Source organism: Galeopterus variegatus, unplaced genomic scaffold, assembly GCF_000696425.1.
Source record: "Galeopterus variegatus unplaced genomic scaffold, G_variegatus-3.0.2 Scaffold3156, whole genome shotgun sequence".
Lineage (NCBI taxonomy): Eukaryota > Metazoa > Chordata > Mammalia > Dermoptera > Cynocephalidae > Galeopterus > Galeopterus variegatus.
Window position 1 is genome coordinate 209097 of NW_007729267.1, and position 20631 is coordinate 229727.

Below are 20631 nucleotides of genomic sequence, written 5' to 3' on the forward strand. Positions count from 1 at the left end.
TTTCCCCCCCCCCCCCCCCCCCAGTGTTTTCAAAGATGTTTGTCAACACCACCTGTTGAATACAATTACATTAGCAGGTTGGGTTGTTGTTTTTCTTTACTTTTTAAAATAAAACTAGCTATGCTTATTTTATTGCAAACAGCTGGTAGAAAAACTGTTATACAGAATGTTACCCATAAACTTTATGTTTGTTCACTTTTTATATTTGTTCTTCACTTAAATGACATTTTTTTGTTCAGGTAATTATATGCAAAGTATTTTCAAACTGTGCTCTTTAAGCAACAGACAGGAAAAATTGGATTACTGACGCACAAAGTTCTTAAAGTCTCCTCTCCAACAAATACCAACAGATTTCTAGCCTTCTCTTACATAGGTCGTTTGGGAACTGTTCTCCTTTTGGTTGATAAGCATGAACAATATGTCTGTCTTGAACTTTCTTTAGAATATGGGAGGAGGTTGTTATTGGTAATTATTGATTATTTCCCTCGGCTTAGCAATAAAACAGGAACAATTTCATGCAACATCTGCTCACACTTGAATTAGAGTTACAAGAAAACTAATGATAGATAATTTTACAGTCTCCATGTGTGGGACATTTTAGGGCAGACTCAAATGGCACAGAATATACAAGAGAAAATCCGTTCAATTAACTTTATTTTTAAAGATCCATATGGAAACATATTAAAATTTAAAAAGAGAAAAAAGTGAAGACATATGAAATACAAAGGATTAGTGTCATTAATATAATCTTGTTAAGGTTTGGGCTATACAATTGTATGTATTTGTCAAATTTCAGGATGTACGCTTGAGATTTGTTCATACATAAAAATCAATAAACCTGAACTCTAGTTAATGATATTAATAGTAAGGTATCTGAGGGAATGTTTACTGATCTCTACAATGTATTTTAAATTGCATCCAAAAATAAGGTAGATTAATGTATGGGATACAAGGATTGACTTGTGCTACAGCAAGTTTAAAAAAAAAATCAGTGGTAAAATATAGGTGGCAAATCAATACTGTTCACTGTAAAAGACCTTTAACTTTAACTTTGCTGCATGTTTGAAATTTTTATAATAAAATGTTGGAAAAGTTTTAAATAATGATCTCTATTAAAATATATGAATACCAATTAAAATTATATGGATGTGAAATGTACCAGCAGGAAATTTAAAAGAAACACACAAATAAACAAGAAATACATTAAAAAATATATAACTTTGGTAAAGGGCCACCAAAAAAAAAGTTTGCATTGTGTAATGATAAAATTTAAAAAGAGTTGATTACAAAAAATAAAATAAAAAATAGAAAATATACAACTTCATATAAATCAGAAAAAATTAACAAAAAATGATGTAATATTAATTTATCCTCCTATCCTGGTAAAAGATAAAGAAAATTATAATAAACAGGTTTGTAAGGGTGGGTGGTATTATATATAATGTTGGTGTACATGTAAATTGGTACACATGTAAATTGGTACAACCTTTTATAAATGTCTGTTTTCAATGTGTGTCAAATAAATTTAATCAGATTACTTTTGATTCAGCAATTTATGTTTTAAATGTACATTAATAAAACAATAGGACAAAAAGTATACATCTATGCATTTATAATTATCCAACTGGAAATATACAACTTAAATGTTCAGAAAAAGAAGTTTGGCTAAATAAGTTTTGGTACATATAATAAAACTGAATTTTATAATCCTATTAAAAGTACTGTTATAGATTTACACTCATAGACAAGAGATGTCAACACTTATTTTTGAGTGAAAAGAGCAAGTTAGAAAAATTTGGAACATATATGTATATATGTATGTACACATATGTGTATATGTTTATATGTGTTTATATATGTGTGTGTGTGTATATATATATATATATATATATTATGTGTAAAGATATAATTCCTGAAAATTAAGAGTAAAATAAAATTTGCTCTCTCCAGAATTCTGTAGGATAGGAGATCCTTTTATACATTTCTTTTTATACATTTTAGTATCTTGAAAAATAAAAATAAACAACATTTACAGATCAAAAACTGAGGGAATATCTCACATCAAATATTATAGGTAATAAATATTCTTAATATACATGGTTCTTACAATTTACAAAGAAAAAATAACTTAGTTTTTAAGAATATATTTATCTACATCACAAAATAGTAGGCTCTAGGATAAACAAAGCAAGTAATAATGTATAGTTCTTATCTTTCAGATGTTTAGAACCTGCATTCTAAATATATATATATATTTCTTCACTTTTTAGTTGAAACATAACTGATTATACATATTTGTGGGTGTTTTACAGCACTGATTGTATTTGTGTACGACATGTGATAATCAAATCAATATTAGCATGTTCATCATTACAACCCATAATTATTCTTTGTGTACGTTGCCTAATTTCTCCCTAACCCTCCCCTCCCCTTCCCCACTTCTAGTAGCTATAGTTCTGTTCTCTTCTTTCTAAAAGTTCAATGTATTACTGCAGTTGTTGTTTCTTGGAGAAAATCATGTTATGTGAATTAAGTCAGACACAGAAAGAAAAGTACCACATAAGTGAGACCTAAGAAAGAAAGAAACAGACAGAAAAAAATATATTTCTTTAAAAGTTGAACCACTGTAGAAGATGCACTAATTTTCTATAGACACAAGTGTGAAAATGATCATGGCAAGGTAAAATTAATTACTGACTTACATTTATATTATCACATATTTCAAATAAATAAATTAATTAAATAAATTTTAAAACTACTAGAAATTGTTAAAACATAATCCTAATTGTCTAACGAAAGCATTGAGGTTTATAATAGCAAAATACCATTTCCCTGAAATAAAATTCTAAGATGAATTTGTTAAACATTGTTTAGCTAAACAGATAATATGTAATATTTAGATGATATTGTCTATGGGTTTGAAGAAGAAAATAAATCTCGTTTGAATGCAGAACCATTCTGAAGCAGTTAGATCAATTTTGGCCTTTGGGCAGTAGAACTAATTATGCTTAGCACTCAGGATGGTGCACCACTCAAAGTACCTTTTAAAAAGAGAATGCTCACTCATTCTTAAATCCTAGTTGAGTTCCTTTTTCAGGTGAAAAAAAATATGGTTACCATTTCATATCATTCTAATAGGAGATTCTCATTTAGTATAATAGCATTTCATTTATATTTAATATTACCTTTCATTTCATCTATTCCATTATCATGCACACTTGGACAAGGTGAATTGCCACCTGACAACGTGTTATAATATCATATTTTAAGTTCATTCTTTATCAGATATCTAATAGAGCAATTCAAGTTCATACTTCTTTGCAGTCAAACGTGTCAAAAACTCTAAGAAACCAGTTTCTCTGAGTATGTTCTGAATAGATTTACTCCTCTGAATCAAATCTATAATTTAAACATGTATCATGTTCATAAAAAAATATACAAAAATTAAATTACTATGCCAGTAAAAATATATGAGTTGCATATGATGTATATAGGATTAGCTATTTTAATGCATTGCATTTCAACTTTTGGGATATAGTGTGGAGTATACTATAAAGCAAATATACTTCACAGGGCCTGGTTTTCCAAAGCCTTGCAGTTTCAAATATTGACCTTACAAAAACAGGAAATTTACCTCAGGCTGAGTCTCTGTTGTAAGATAAAGAGCTGTAACACAGCAAGGTTGCTGGCTCAAAGACAGACAGGTTACTGATTGATATGTAAAGATACTGAGAAATCGCTGTTAAGAAGGGAATATTTCTAAAATCAAGCTTTTGTTGGTGGACCACTTAATTGCCTTAATGGAATATCATCTCACTTGTTTTTACTGAATGTTACCAGCTTCTATTTTTAAACTTGTTAAAACTTTAAGCCTACCTATGTCTCTTCCTGTAACTTCCTGGGCTGGAGAATAAATGCAGGAAGAGAACCCCAATTTGGGGTTAATTTCCCAAGTGAAAGGAATGCCTCTCTCTTGAGGGTCCCAGGAAATTAACCACTTTGGGGCTTCTCACTGCTCAGAAGAGATGGGCTTTGAGTAATCCTTTGTGGCTCCATCACCAAGGGCAAGAGGGGTATCAAATCCATGGGGGGCAAAGCAACACAACGGTGCCCCATGTGAGGAAGTTTCCCATGGATCAGAGACTGGCCTGCCAAGCATTGGAGAGGAAAAGGACGTCAGATACATCCCAACAGGGGAGTCCTTAGTAAGGGAGACACATACTGGTAAGAGAACACAAGTGGCTTTCGATTAGCAATTGCATGCCTGCAGCAGATCAAAGTTAGGCCTTTTCAACCCCAAAGGCATTTTTTCCTTCTTTTTTACTTTTAAATATGGATAATTTGTTAACAAAAGGGGAGATAGAACATGCTTTACAACTCCAATATCTCCTTAAAGCAGCAGGCTGTAACTGACTGAATGGCAGCTTGTAGAACTGTTAGTAGATATTAAACAATCATGTCCTTGATACCTCAAGGAAGGGAACCTTAACATAAAAATTTGGGAACAAATTGGTCACTGGTTAATTACGCAATGGGTCTCATTAAGGCTTCCCACCTAACAACTAGGAATCTATGTCAAGTCACTCTGAGACCTATCCAAGACCTTAACAAAAACTAAGACATGTTTATGTTACAGAAAAAGGATAAAACTTAATCTTTGCAAGTGACTAAGAAAAGTTTTAATTGGACAATCTAAAGTAAAAAAGTTAATATTTCTTTACAGTGTTGGTATTGTTTGAGCACGTTTTTCTTTCTTATCTGCACGATGCTTCTCTCCTCTCTTAAAAGCAGTGTTTTTTTTCTTAACTGCATGTGCTGCTCTTTTTCTCTGAAGATTGTGGAGTTTTATGAATAAAAGCAGTCATGGCACCAACCAGACTACTTTTGGGGTCTACTGCTCTTCTTCTAAAAACCTCAAGAGTCAAATGGTTTCATCTCCGACTGGTGGCTCAGCTCTTGAGCTTAGTAACACATTTAAAAAACAAAAACTAGACTAAAATCTACCTGTTTAACTTGATGGTCTCAAACGGGTTATCTTAAACAGACTTCTAAATTATCTTCTAGTCTCATCTATGTATTTCTTCACAAGATCCTATGGTAGAATTCTATGCTACTTTTGGAAAGGGAAGAAAAATCTCTTCTGCATCTTCTCGAAAAGGCTTACATACTTTGGTTTACAATGTCAATTTGTTAACTTGCTTCCTTTAAGGCAGGGTGAGGCCTCACCAATAAGTCTTTTTGAAAAAAACGCAATCTAAACCTGACTGTCCTTTTTACTATTGAGCCCCTTTTTACATATAAGATCCTTATTTGTTCTTGTTGTTTGTCTGCATATATGCATATGTAAAATGTATGTCATGTCTATATGTTCATGTCTATATGTGTTTGTGTGCCTGCATGTTACCATATTGGCTTATAATTAATGTGTGCTCATTAAATAAATAAGTATACTTTTCAAGTTCATGTGACTTAAATTTTCTAAAGTTTTGATAAATATATTTTCAAAATTTGATTTAAACCTTTTACCTAAATTTGTCTCTTGGTCACCATGTCTCCTTGTTATCTCAGCTCTACCTCCTGGCCATGCTGGAAGAAACAATATCTTTTAAACATTATCTATGCAAATACCACCCTCTGTCTTTGGCTCTACATGGCTCCAAACGCCACATGGAAACCTGGGACCCAAAATGGCTAGTGAAAAGAGACACATGCCCAATATCGCATAGGCTCTAGTTAATATTAACTGATAAGGGTATAGATTTAATACACCAAGTTTTTGGCTGAGAAACCATAAATATATATTTTGTAAAAACAGCTAAAACTCAAACTGGGCTTTGTGTAATCTGCTCTGAAAAATGAACGCCTATTTACTAACCTGTATATGTAAAAATGTTCTTATCTACACACATTGTTGAATGGGTTTACTAATCAAACTGGATTACTAAACTTAACTAACTAAACTTCACTTAACTAAACTAAACTTCACTTAACTGCTCTTGATGCAAAGTGGTAAAAGGTTTTCTTTGTCCTTTAGATAACTGGTTTAAAAAACTTATTTCATGATAAGTTTTTGTGCTCTTTGCCTTTAAAACCCTTTGTCACTTTGGTTTTATTTTTTGTAGTAATTTGTGATATTATTCAACTAAATGTTTTAAGCCTTTTGTTATTTAACAAAACTTTCCAAAACCAAATTCTAAAAGCTCAACATTTTAACATTAACTTTGAGGAATTCCAAGGGCCTTGGAACTTCTCAAAGGATATATTAAAAATGTGTCAAAACTAATTGACTTATTTAACAAATTTGAGTATATGGAAAAACATTGTCAGTACTGAAGGTGTTATGGATATGTGTTCCAAAATCTTGTAAGGTTCTTAAATATCTGTGTCTTGATATAAATGCTACCAGTCATAATCTTGGTTTAATTATAATTTTTAAATGTTATGTTTTCAAATATTTCATGAAAAAACTCTGATAGGTACAGTTTCCTGACAAACTTTGAGTTCATACCATTAAACTAAATTTCCAAAATTCTAATGAAGAAACTGATGGGTTTGTAAAATTGTTCACAAAGGTCAAAACAACAAAAGTTATTTAGTGAACTAATTAAAAAGAATTATGGGTTTTTGCAATTTCCTTACTTTGAAACACTGTTGGTTCTCTAAATGTTTTGTTTTCCAGCTTTAAGAAAACTCTCTCTCTCTCTCTCTTAAGCTATCTATAACTAACACAGTTTGGTAAAATATTATTTAAAACAGAGATAAAAATATTTGTCTTCTCCCTATTTGACCCCCCCCCAAATTTAATAACTTTAAGTATTCTTATGATTATTATAACAATGTGGCTATTTTTACAAATTCAATAATAATTAACTCTCTTTATAACAGGATATAATTTAAAACTTTGAATATAAGATAGCATGTCTCACTTCTAAGTTGCTGACCTCTTTTTCATGTTGCTTTAATTTGATTTAACTACTGCTTCATCCTGCTGTTCATTTTTCTGCCAGACATGGGACAAAAGATCACCACCTGGGGAAGGACTTCCCAGCTACGTGGTACCAGACAACCTGAAAATCAGTTTTGCTAATGCAGAGAAATCTATACAAAAAAAAAGTAAGACCTTTTCAATCAAGATATCAATCTTCAATGCTTTTATGAGGAATGCCTTGATTGTAAAGGGGGAAATGACATCTTCTCTACAAAAGCAGTTCTCTAAATATTCCTGGCCTTAAAGAAGGTGTTTAAGTTGGATAAGACATCCTGTTCTTAAACAAAAGACTTGTAATTGATCGAGAATTTTACAAAAGAGGGGCAGAGCCCGTGGCGCACTCGGGAGAGTGCAGCGCTGGGAGTGCAGCAGCGCTCCGCCGCAGGTTTGGATCCTATATAGGGATGGCCGGTGCGCTCACAGCACTCACTGGCTGAGCACAGTGCAGCCGGTCTCAAAAAGGACACCAAAAAAAAAAAAAAAAATGAATTTTACAAAAGAGTAGATGATCTAAGAACAATAATGTCCTGGACAATTTAACATTAACAAACTCTCTGGACTCAAAATCAAATATTATATGGAGCACAATCCCGTTCCAGAGTTTTAACAATTGGTAATTACACCCAATTCACAGCACCTGGAATGATGCCGCTGCAGCCGCCCTGAGATGATGACATCATCAGTCCTCACCTGAAGTAAATTAAAAGGACTTGCCATGCTAAATGATACTAACTTTGCTTTAACAGAATGTTTTTTGTCTTAACTATAAAAACCTGACCTATAGCTTTTGCTGTTTCTTTTAAATAAATAAAACAGGGGAGATGTGGAGTATACTATAAAGCAAATATACCTCACAGGGCCTGATTTTCCAAAGCCTTGCAGTTTCAAATATTGACCTTACAAAAAACAGGAAATTTTCCCCAGGCTATTGAGTCTCTGTTGTAAGAAAAAGAATTGTAACACAGCAAGGTTGCTGGCTCAAAGACAGGTTACTGATTGATATGTAAAGACACTGAGAAATTGCTGTAAGAAAGGACTGTTTACTAAGATCAATTTTTTGTTGGCAGACCACTTAATTGCCTTAATGGTATGTCATTTGACTTGTTTTTACTGAATGTTACTAGCTTCTATTGTTATACTTGTTAAAACTTTAAGCCCACCTATGTCTTTTCCTATAACTTCCTGGGCTGGAGAATAAATACAGGAAGAGAACCCCAATTTGGGATTAATTTCCCACATGAAAGGAATGTCCCTCTCTTGAGGGTCCCAGGAAATTAACCACTTTGGGGCTTCTCACTGCTCAGAAGAGATGGGCTTTAAGTAATCCTCTGCAGCTCGATCACCCAGGGGAAGAGGGGGAACAAATCCATGGGGGTCAAAGCAACAATATAGTTCACACTCTTGCACACAAAAATGGAATCATTTTTTAAAGCACTGAAGTGTTAATATCTTTTTGCTGTTTTTGTTAAGTTGTTAATGCTTAAATATTTTGTTAAATATATGTATGCACCACAAAACCAGTGATAATATTAATTTCTATAATTATTTGGCTTTTATTTATTTCAAAATGCTATTGCCAGCATTACCTTTGTATATTCTTATGACAGTTCTCTAGTGTAATTTCCTTATGATTATATTTGATTTCTCCTCAAATTATAAATAAATGGTAAAGGTAGAAATGAAGGTGAAAAGACAGTGATTTTAAAACATAGTTCTTATGTTTAAAAAATAACAGCATTCAAAGGACAAAAAGAGAAAGGAGGAAGCACATCCAATATAAGGATACAAAATACAATAATGAGAAACAAAGTAGCCAAAGATTAAAGCATATAGTAAATTATTAGACCTCGCTTTTTACCACTCTCCATTATACTCTACTTATGTAGCTTTTCATCACACACACCAAAAACATTCTCATCTCAGGGCCTTTGCATTTTCTTAGAAATGCATAGTGTGCTTACCTCATGTGGTATATAGCTTACTCCCTTACTCTGTTTCACTGGCTATAATGCTCCAGAGCAAAGAACAGCATTAAGTGTTCCATAACTATCTGCTGAAAGAGCAAAGGACTTTTCTCAAAATTGCACATCTAGAATAGAATCAGGGTCTCAAACCAGATGTGTCTCTCTCTAATTGTAAGGGGCCGTTTGTTTTGAATAGAAAGATTGCCAAGGTTGTCAGTGTTCTTGGATTTTGTCATTCCACACTCCACAAAGCAAAAACTGTGGTAGGACTGCATTTCAGCTAGTTTAATGGGAGTGATTATAGGGAGTGTGGAAAGTGAGATAGGAAAGAAGGAAATGCCTAATCCAAGCTTACACATGCATATCCAACAATGCTGTAAAAATCTATGTAGGGCTCAGGGAATGTGGTTTAGTACCAAAGGTGTCTGTGCATCTTTCCCATTATCTAGGTATAGTTTAAGTTTCTTACCCCATAGTAATCAGTAGAGAACTTCATTTCATAAAGATTAAAACACTGTAGAGCATAAATGTAAGTTTCTGTTACATTTCTTTCTTTCCTTTTTTTTATTTTTATTTTTTTACTCTGAGGAACTCTGAACAATTTTTAAATTTTTTAAAATTTATTATTAGCATATTTATTCTTAGAAATTGTGATATTTTGTTATGCCCTTTGCCCAACCTATCACTTCCCAAATCCCTCATGGGAGTGAAGGTATCCTTTCAACATGATGCTTCCCATTCCTTTGGAAATATACCCAGTAGTGGTATTGCTGGATCATATGGTAGTTCTATCTGTAGTTGTTTGAGTATCTCCATACTGTTTTCCATACTGGCTGTGCTAATTTACAGTCCCACTTGAATAGTGTAGAAGAGTTCTGCATACCTCACATCCTCAACCAGCATTTGTTATCCTTGGTCTTTTTAATAGTGGTGAGTCTAACTGGGGTGAGATGTTATCTCAATGTGGTTTTGATTTGCATTTCTCTGATGACTAGTGATGTTAAGAAATTTTTCATGTATATGTTGTCCATTTGTATGTCTTCCTTTCAAAATGTCCATGCATCTCCTTTGCTCATTTTAGATTGCATTTTTTGTTTTTGTACTGCATAGTTGTCTGAGTTCTTTGTATATTCTGAATATTAATCCCTCATCAGATGTATAGTTGCAAATATTTTCTCCCATTCTGTAGGTTGTCTTTCCACTCTGTTGATTGCTTCCTTTGCTGCACAGATGCTTTTTTGTTTGATATAATCAATTTATTTAATATTTTATTGTTATTGCCTGTGCTTTGGGGGTCTTATTTGTAAAGTTTTTGCCTGGTCCTCTTATCTGGAGTGTTTCCCCTACATTTTTCTTTAGTAATATTATGGTTTCAGTTCTGATATTTAAGTCTTTAATCCATTTTGAGTCAGTTTTGGTATATGGTGAGAGGTACAGGTCCAGTTTCATTTTTCTTCATGTGGATGCCCAATTTTCTCAGCACCATTTATTGAAGAGGCAGTCTTTTCACCATTGTATGTTCTTGCTGTCTTTGTCAAAGATCAATTGGCTGCTAGTATGTGGGTTGATTTTTGTGTTTTCTATTCTTTTCCATTGATCCTAGTGTCTGTTTGTATGCCAGTACCATGCTGTTTTGGTTACAATAGCTTTGTAATATAATTTGAATTCAGGTAGTGTTATACCTTCAGCTTTATTTTTTTTTGCTCAAGATTGCTTTGACTCTTCGGGATCTTTTGTTGTTTCATATGAATTTATGGATTGCTCTTTCTATGTCTGTGAAGAATGTTATTGACTTTGATGGAGATTGCATTGAATCTGTAGATTACTTTGGATAGAATGGACATTTTCACTATGTTAACTCTTCCCATTCCAGAGTATGGTATGTCTTTCTACCTTTTTGTGTCCTCTTTAATTTCTTTCAGTAGTGTTTTGTAGTTTTCATTGTAGAGATCTTTCACTTCCTTGTTAAATTGATACCTAGGCTTTTTTTTTTTTTTTTTTTTTTTTTTTTTGGCAACTATTGTAAATTGGCTTGCTATTTTTAAACTTTGTTTTGCATACCTATGAGAAGCTACTTTTCCTCCCTTATTCATTTTTATGAATACAATTATTGTTTTGATTCATACTTAGTACATTTTATCTGGCCCTTGAATAAGTGGATGAACAATCTTGGATAAAGAAGATACTTAGTCATTAGTGACTACTACTAAAATCAGGGTCAGTTCTTAATACTTAGCATGTTAAATTAATTTTACAATTATTTATTAAAAATCTACTCTGTACCAGGGACTATGCTAAACCTTGAGTTTTGGCATGGGCTAAACATTTACCATTTCAATTTCTAAGAAACTCAGAGTCTATTAAACTATTCTTAATACATAAGGATTTGTCTACTAAGATTTGCATGACTTCATTTTTTTAAACTCATAAACACACAGAGTTATTTACCCTCATTAGTCATAGATCCCTAACAATGTAATCTAAACTGGTGAGTACACAGAGAAAAAAAAAAAAAAAAAAAAAAAATATATATATATATATATATATACACACACACACACACACACACACACATATTGTTTAATCATTTAGATATATTTTTACATTTACATTTTCCTTTTATGATAGTTTTAAACATTTCTAGAGCTCTAAATCTTAGACGTTCTATTACCCTTTCTCAAGATGTCTATTTTCCATTGTCAGTTTCCTAACCTACATGTTATTACATCAGGAGAGCATCACATGTATAAACTAAATCCTTCCATTAATATTTACATATCTCCTCTGTTACTAATAATATTTTAACGTCTTCCTAACTACATTTTATTTAAAACTTCTATAACTTTTCTAGTTTTATTAAGGACTTAATTTTCACAAATGATTATAATGCTTGCAATATTCAGCTTCTTTATGATCAAAGCCAATTCCAATTCTGCTATTTACTCATAAGCATACTAATTACTTTTAAAAATATCATGCTTACAATAATCAAAATATCTCTCTGTGTAATTCATTCTCTTTCCTTGCAAAAAGCTCATTAGCAGTCTTAGGACTCAATCATGTTAATACTCCCAGGATGAATGATACAAAAGATTCATTATCTTTAAGCCACACTGGAATCATTGAACTGAATCATTTTATATGATTATAATTATCTTTCAAGCAATGTACTCATATAAATTTAACTAAATGCTTAAGTGGCCTATTGACCCAAGGGGCAATGTTAGTCTCTGGCTTGATAATTTAATATATTAATGCCCAGGAAATAATGCATACTTTTTGATTGCAAAGTTTTCCCTGTTCTTTTTTGAATCAAATAGTCATGTGAGTATATTAGAATACTTAAAAAAAAGCTTCCTTTCTTCTTGATTATTATTTTATATGTATATATATATAAATATGTATATATATATATACATATTTCCTTCACCTATTCTGATGAAGAATTGAGAGGATTAAACCTACATAATTACATTTTCTGTATAATTGCAATTTAAAACTTTAAGCAGCATGCCTAAAAAACAACCAATTTTAGTGAAACTCTTTATAACATAAGATATTAAAATAAATTATTGTAAAAGTCATGCTCAATTTAATGTATACCTTCAAATGTTGAATATAAAACATGTATGTAAAGAAGACTATTTCTCATTTTTCTCATGAAATCTTAATTTTCATAGGTTTTATATTCATTTTTCTTCTTATAGGGAAATTTCTTAAAGTCCTAAGTCAGCATAAGTAGAGGAAGACTGTTTTTAAAGTCAGAATGAGAAGTCTTCTATTGCAAAATTTCTATTAATTGTTCAGAGACAGTGAAATATGGTATTCACAAATTTCAATCTGCTTAGATTACCTGTTAATACATACAAGTTTGTGACAGTATAAACTTTGCAATTTATCAAAAATTCTTATACCTTTACAGCAGTCTTTCTCAATTTTGGCAGCACACAGAAATTGCCCATTTAGATTGAAAGAATACTAATGGATGAGCTTCAAACCCATGAATTCTAACCAAATCGGCCTAGTGTGTTGCCTTGTCATCAGGATTATTAAAAGTTCTCCAAGTGGTTCTAATGTGGAGCCATGTTGCTTTGCATTGCTTTGCCCCCTGTGGATTTGTCACCCCACTTCCCCTGGGTGATGGAGATGCAAAGGATTACTCAAAGCCCATCTCTACTGAGCAGTTAGAGGCCCTGAGGTGGTTAACATTCCCTTGGGGATGCTTAAGCAAGAGGCATCTCTTCCTTGGGAAAATTAACACCAAATTGGGGTTCTCTTCCTGCATTTATTTTCCAGACCAGGAAATTACAGGAAGAGACATAGTTTAAAAGTATAGCCTGGTAACTTTCAGTGAAACAAACCAGATGACATTCCAGTAGACAATTAAGTGGTCTTATCAACACAAGCTTGATCTTAGCAAACATTCCTTCTTATAACAATCTCTCAGTATCTTTAAATAACAATCAGTAACTAGTCTGTCTTTGAGCCAGCAACCTGCTGTGCCACAATTCTTATCTTGCAACCGAGACTTACAGCCTGAGGAGAATTTCCTGTCCTTGCAAGGTCAATATTTGAAACTGCAAGGCTTTGGAAAACCAGGCCCTGTGAAGTACATATGCTTTATAGTATATTACACAGAACCAAGTAGTTCTAATGTGGAGCCAACACTGCTCAGGAGCAATACGAACAGAAGACTAAGTCTAAAGTAAAAACCAGACATTACCTGTAAGCTTGTCACATTGCTCATAATTCATTTGGTGATATAGAAAACTTCATTGTAATATATGACACATTTGATAAAGGCCCTAACAAAACTTATTATCTTAACAATTTTCTAACAAACTCAAAAAGGAACACTCATAATAGAATAAAATATATTAAATTATTTAGCTATATCTCTCAGCATTTTACACAGTTAAAAGGATGGTAAAATAATGGAATGGAGGATGACATCAAGACAGCAGAATAGATTGTCCCCAGTATCACTTTCTCCCACAACTGATCAATTTATAATTATTAAAAAGCAAAGACTGCCAATTTAGGACTACTAGAGCTCCAGGGAAGAGGAGGAGAGATCTGCAGAGTTCATGAAGGTAGGAGAAGCCATGGTGAGAGAAAGAAGGGACTGCTCGAACCATTCTGAGTCCCTGCTGCTTCAGGGCCAGCCCAGTGAGGGGTGAGAAGAAGTTGTAGCGCATAGAGCAGAAGCCAACAAAAGCTGCAGTCATGCTCTTTGTGTGAATTTGCTTGGAGCCTGCAGGGGAGAAGAGGGCCTTGGAGTGTTCCACACCTCGCCCAGACCAGTGATGCCACTGTCAGTGTTCCTGTGGACCCACATAGGAATGAGGGACTTCAGCCATCTGAAGAAAGGAGCCACTTTGAGGCTGATGAGTCATTGCAAGGGACCAGCTCACTGCCCACCCCACAGAAGCATTTGGCCTGCAGAGGGAGGCTGGTCTACCGGAGGAACATTGGGGCACAATATGGATAGCTGATCTGCCTTCCAAACAGCACAGGCCCATTCTGTGAAGACTGGTCAGGGAGACAGAACAGCAGGGAGCACAGCATACTGGAAAGACTCAGTTGAAGGCCGGAATTTTCACATAGCCCAGGTGTATCTGACATCACAAGAACTGGAAGTGATTAAAAGACCAAGAATTAGGGCCGGCCTGGTGGCGCACTGGATAAGTGCGCCGCTTGGGAAGTGCAGCGGCCCTCCTGCCGAGGGTTCAGATCCCACATACAGACCGGTTCCCGCTCACTGGCTGAGCGAGGAGTGGACGCAGCACTGAGGGTTGCGATCTGTTGCCGGACACGGAAAAAGACAAAAAAAAAAAAAAAAAAAAAGACCAAGAATTAAAATCTGAGCCACACAAAAAGTCTTCCCCAGAGAATTGGAAGCAAAGTAGCAATTTAGCTCATCTACAGCTCTCAAGTGCTGGTCCCCACAGAAAGTTCCCCTAATTGTGGGATTAACCAAAGTACAACAAATTAGTTCCAGTGTAGAGTTTAAGTGGGGGTAGAAGTTAAAAATCCAACACAAAACTGAAAAAAAAAAAATCACAGATCAGAGATAAAGCTCTGATCTTAACCACTAAAGTTTTAACACCACCAAAGAACACGTATAAAACCCCGAAGAGGTAGCAGACTCCTCAAATGCCCAGGTAGCCACTTAAAGACACAAACATCAAGAAATAACAGAGAAATATGATATCATCAAATGAAACAAAACATGCATCAGCAGTGGACTCCATGGAACAGTGGATTTATGAAATGTCTGACAGGGAATTCAGAACCACCTTCTTAAGGATGTTGAGAGAGTCACAAGAAATCACATATAGAAAATTAACAGATACCTTGAAAACAATCCAGACTAGGAAGTAGACAAAGGAATTCAATCAATTTAGGAAAAAAAAAAATAGAAATTTTAGAAATAAAGAATACATTATCTGAACTGAAAAATTTGATAGAAAGCTCCAATAGCAGACTTAATCAAACTGAAGAAAGAATCAGTGAACTAAAAAATAAAATATATGAAATTATAAAATCAGAGAAACAAAAAGAAAAAAAGAATAAGAAAAAACAAAACAGAAATGCAGCAAATATAGAACTACCTCAAGGAAAATAACCTCTGCAGTATTGGCATACCCAAAAGAGAAGGAAAAGGAAGAGTTGTAGAAAGCATGTTCAAGAAAATAATGGCCTAAAATCTCCCAAGTATGAGGAAAAATTTACAGCATCCTGGTATAGAGCTCAGATGTTACCAATCAAATTCAATCCACAGAGGAACATGCCAAAACACATCATAATCAAATTATTAAATATCAAAGACATTCTGAGAAAATCTGAAAGCAGCAAGAGAAAAGAAACACAACATTCAATGGACCCCCCAAGAAGGGATTTTCAGTATATTTCTCAGTAGAAACAGTACAGGCCAGAAGAGAACAGGATGATATATTCGATGTGTCGAACAAAAAAGACTGTCAGCCAAGCATCTGTATGGGATAAAACTAATCTTCAGGTACAAGGGGAGAAATCACATCTTTTCCAGACAAAGGCAAAGGGAAATCATCAGTGCCAGGCCACCTTACAAGAAATGTTAAAGGGAGTTCTTCAATCTGAAAGAAGATGACTTTAAGAAGAGCATGAAAACATTTGAAGGTACATAGCTCATCAGTAAAGTAAGCTCACAGATAACCTCAGACCTCAGAATACTTCAATGTCTTATGGAAAGTGAATAAACTGCTTATACCCTTAGTATGAAGACTAAAGTACAAACCTTTCAAGACAACAACAAATACCACAACTGTATAAGAGATAGACAATATGAAAAGAGGGAATCTGAAACAACAAATTGTAAAAAAATTGGGGGGATTGACACCAAAGCAGAGTGATCTTTGGTTCTTTCTTTTGTCTTAGATATGAAAATTAAGTTGTTATTAGTATAAAATAACCTGTTATAACTATGTGTTTTTTTTTTTTCCTTAAGCTTCATGGCAACCATAACACAAAAACTTCTAAAAGAGATATTAAAAAATAAATAGGGAGAAATCAAAATACACAATAGAGAAAACTATACAAGAAAGATCTGAAAAAAGGAAAAAAGGATCAACAAAAAGCAATCATAAAAAAGGAACAAAATGGTAGTAACAAATCCCTATATATTAACAATAACTCTAATTGTAAATGTATTAAATGCTCTAATTCAAAGACAGAGTGGCTCAATGGATTATAAAATAAGGGCCAACAATTTGCTGCCTACAAGAAACTCACTTCACCTATAAAGACACTGACTGAAAGTGAAGGGATGCAAAAAGATACTTCATGCAAATGGAAACCAAAAAAGAGTAGGAGTATCTATACTTATATCAGATAAAATAGACTTCAGTCAAGGGGAAAAGAAAAAATAGAATGTTCATTATATAATTCTAAATATATATGCATCCAACTTTGGAGCACCCACTTATACAAAGCAATTACTATTAGACCTAACAGGAGAAATAGACTCCTACACAATAATAGTTGGAGACTTTAACTCTCCACTTTCAGCAAAGGGCAGCTCATCCAGGCAGAAAATTAACCAGAATATATCAGAATTAATCTCTACTCTAGGCCAGGTGGACCTGATGAACATATACAGAACATTTCATACAAGAGCTGTAGAATACACATTCCTCTCAGCCACACATGGAACATTCTCTAGAATAGACCATATATTAGGTCACAAAACAAGCCTCAATACATTTTTAAAAATTAAAATCCTATCAACTACCTTGTCCAACCACAGTGGAATAAAACTAGAAGTCAACAACAACATAAAGGACACTAGAAACTACAAATACATGGAAATTAAACAACATGCTCCTAAACAACAAATGGATCAAAGAAGAAATCAAACAGGAAGTTAAAAAATTCCTGAAGACAAATGATAACAAAAACACAACCTGCCAGAATCTATGGGATCAGTGAAAGCAGTTGTAAGAGCAAAGTTTGTAGAAATGAATGCTTACATCAAAAAAAATAAAAAATAAAAATAAAAATGAAGAAGAAAGAAATACATCAAATAAACAACCTAATATTACACTTCAATGAATAAGAAAAAATAATAACATACCAAACCCCAAACCAGTAGAAGAAGAGAAATAATAAAGATCAGAGCAGAAATAAATGAATTAGAAATTTTAAAAAAGCAATATGGAAGATTGATGAGACAATGAGTTGGTTCTTTGAAAAGATAAAAAAATGATAACCCTTTAGTTAGAATAACAAAGAAAAAGAGAGAAGACTCAAACAAATAAAACCTGAAATGAAAAAGGAAACATTACAACAGATACCACGAAATACAAAGGATCATAAGAGACCACTATGAAAAACTATATATGAACAAACTGGAGAATTCAGAAGAAATGGACACATGTAATTTACCAAGGTTGAATCATATAGAATTAGAAAACCTAAACAGATGAATAACAAGTAGTGAGATTGAAGCAGTAATAAAAAGTTTCCCAACAAATAACACACCAGGACCAGATAGATTATTTCCTAATTCTACTGAATATCAAAAGAACTAATACCAATTCTTCTCAGAGTCTTCCAAAAAATTGAAGAGGAGGTAATACTTCCAAACTCATTCTATATGGCCAACATTAACTTCATACCAAAACCATAAAAAAGATACAACAAAAACAGAAACCTAAAGACCAATATCCCCAATGAACATACAAGCAAAAATCCTTAACATAATACTAGCCAACCTAGTAATCCAACAACACGTTAAAAGATGATTCACCATGATCAAGCAGGGTTCATCCCAGGAATGTAAGACTGGTTCAATATAAGCAAATAAATAATGTGATACATCACATCAACAGAATGAAGTAAAAATATGTATTTATATGATCATTTAAATAGATGTAGAAAAGCATTTGATAAAATCCAACATCCCTTCATGATAAAAACATTCAATAAACTAGAACAGAAGCAATGTACCTCAACACAATAAAGACCATGTATGACAAACCCACAGCTAATATCATACTGAATGGAGAAAAATTGGATGCTTTTTCTCTAAGATCTGGAATAAGACAAGGATAACCCCTATTCTCACTCTTATTCCAAATAGTACTGGAAATTCTAGCCAGAGCAATAATGTAAGAGAAAGCAGTAAAGGGCATACAAATCAGAAAGAAGTTCGTCTAACAATCCCTACTCAAACAAGGATAACCCCTATTCTCACTCTTATTCCAAATAGTACTGGAAATTCTAGCGAGAGCAATAATGTAAGAGAAAGCAGTAAAGGGCATACAAATCAGAAAGAAGTTCGTCTAACAATCCCTACTCACAGAAGACATGATCATACACATAGAAATCCCTAAAGACTCTACCAAAAAATTATTAGAACTAATAAACAAATTCAGTATAGTGGTGGGATACAAAATAAACCCCAAACAAACAATAGCTTTCCTACATGCCAATAACAAAATAGCTGAAGAAGAAGTCAAGAAAACCATCCCATTTGCATTAGCTACAAAAAGTGAAATAGGAGTATATTTAACCAAGAAGGTGAGAAAGACCTCTACAATGAAAACTGTAAAACACTGGTGAAAATAATTGAAGATTACACAAATAAATGGAAAGATATCCAGTGTTCATGTGATGGAAGAATTAATATCAAAATGTCCATATTACCCAAAGCAATCTACACATCCCACACAATCCCTATCAAAATACCAATGACGTTCTTCGCAGAAATAGAAAAAAAAAAAAAAACCATGAAATCTGTATGAAACCAAAAAAGGCCCCATACACCTAAAGCAATCTTGAAGAAAAAGAACAAAGTTGTAGGCATCACACTTCCTTACTTCAAAATATGCTGTAAAGCTACATTAATCCAAACAGCACTATACTGGCATAAAAATAGACAAACAAATGGAACAGAGAGTCCAGAACAAACCTATACATTACATCCAACTGGTTTTCAACAAAGATGCCAAGAATATACACTGGGAAAAGGACAGCCTCTTCAATAAGTGGTGCTGGGAAAACTGTATATCCAAATGTGGAAGACTGAAACTAGACCCGTATCTCTCACCATACTCAAATATCAACTCAAAGTGGATTAAAGACCTAAATTTAAGACCTGAAACTATGAAACTACTAGAAGAAAACACAGAGGAAACACTACACAAAATAAGTATGGTCAATTCTTTCTTGAAGGAGACCACGAAGCCACAGGCAACTAAAGCAAAAATATTCAAATGGTTCTTCAGCTACTGCTGCCAGCTGGGCTAGTTGTGTGGTTGCCTGTGTGGAATCTTGTTCCTCCAGCTCTGGTACTGATCCATCACCGACAGATTCTGTACCAGACCCTGTTTCAGCCTGGGGCTGGGGCAACTCCTGCTCATAACAGGGACAGTTTCTGTGGCTTCTCCAGGCATTTTGTGCAGGGAATGCAGGACCAAGATGGCAGCAGAAAGAGAGCAAGCTAGAGCGTGATCCACTTCAGTAAAGCAAAACAGAATCAGAGTAAAAAGAAGGCACAGAAAGCTATGACCAAACTGGGTCTTCAACAGGTTACAGGGCTACTAGAGTCACTATATGGAAACCTAAGAATATCCCCTTTGTCATCACAAAACTGGATGTCTACGGGAGCCCAGCTTCAGATATCTACAATAGTTTTGGGGGAAGCTAAGATTGAGGATTTATCTCCTCAAGCACAGCTAGCAACTGCTGAGTAATTTAAAGTTCTAGGCGAAGCTATCTCAAACATTCAAGAAAACACACAGACTCTGACTGAACAAGATGAAAGTGAAGAAGAAAAGGTTGATGAAACACGTGGAAGTTAAGAACATAGAACATGTCAAGTCACAAGCAAACGTGTCAAGAGCAAAGGCAGATCGAGCCCTGAAGAACAATAGTAATGATGCTATAAGTGCTATTAAGGAATTAACAGTGTAACCATCTGGACATGATGACTTTAAAAAAGTAACTACAGCTTGGTTTGAAATTTGTGCTGTTTCTGTCATTAATAAAGTTATGGCTTCTTGGATAAAAAAATATATGTACATATACATATATGTATATACACACACATATATATATGTACACACACACACATACACACACACACAAACAGGACTACATCAAACTGAAAAGCTTCTTCACAGCAAGTGACACTAT

At 33.8% G+C, this 20631-nt stretch overlaps 1 pseudogene; it reads left to right on the forward strand.

Annotated features, from left to right (window-relative positions):
- LOC103599948 overlaps nucleotides 1-20409 on the forward strand; it is a 126638-nt pseudogene extending 106229 nt beyond the window's left edge.
- The last annotated feature ends 222 nt before the right edge of the window (nucleotides 20410-20631 follow it).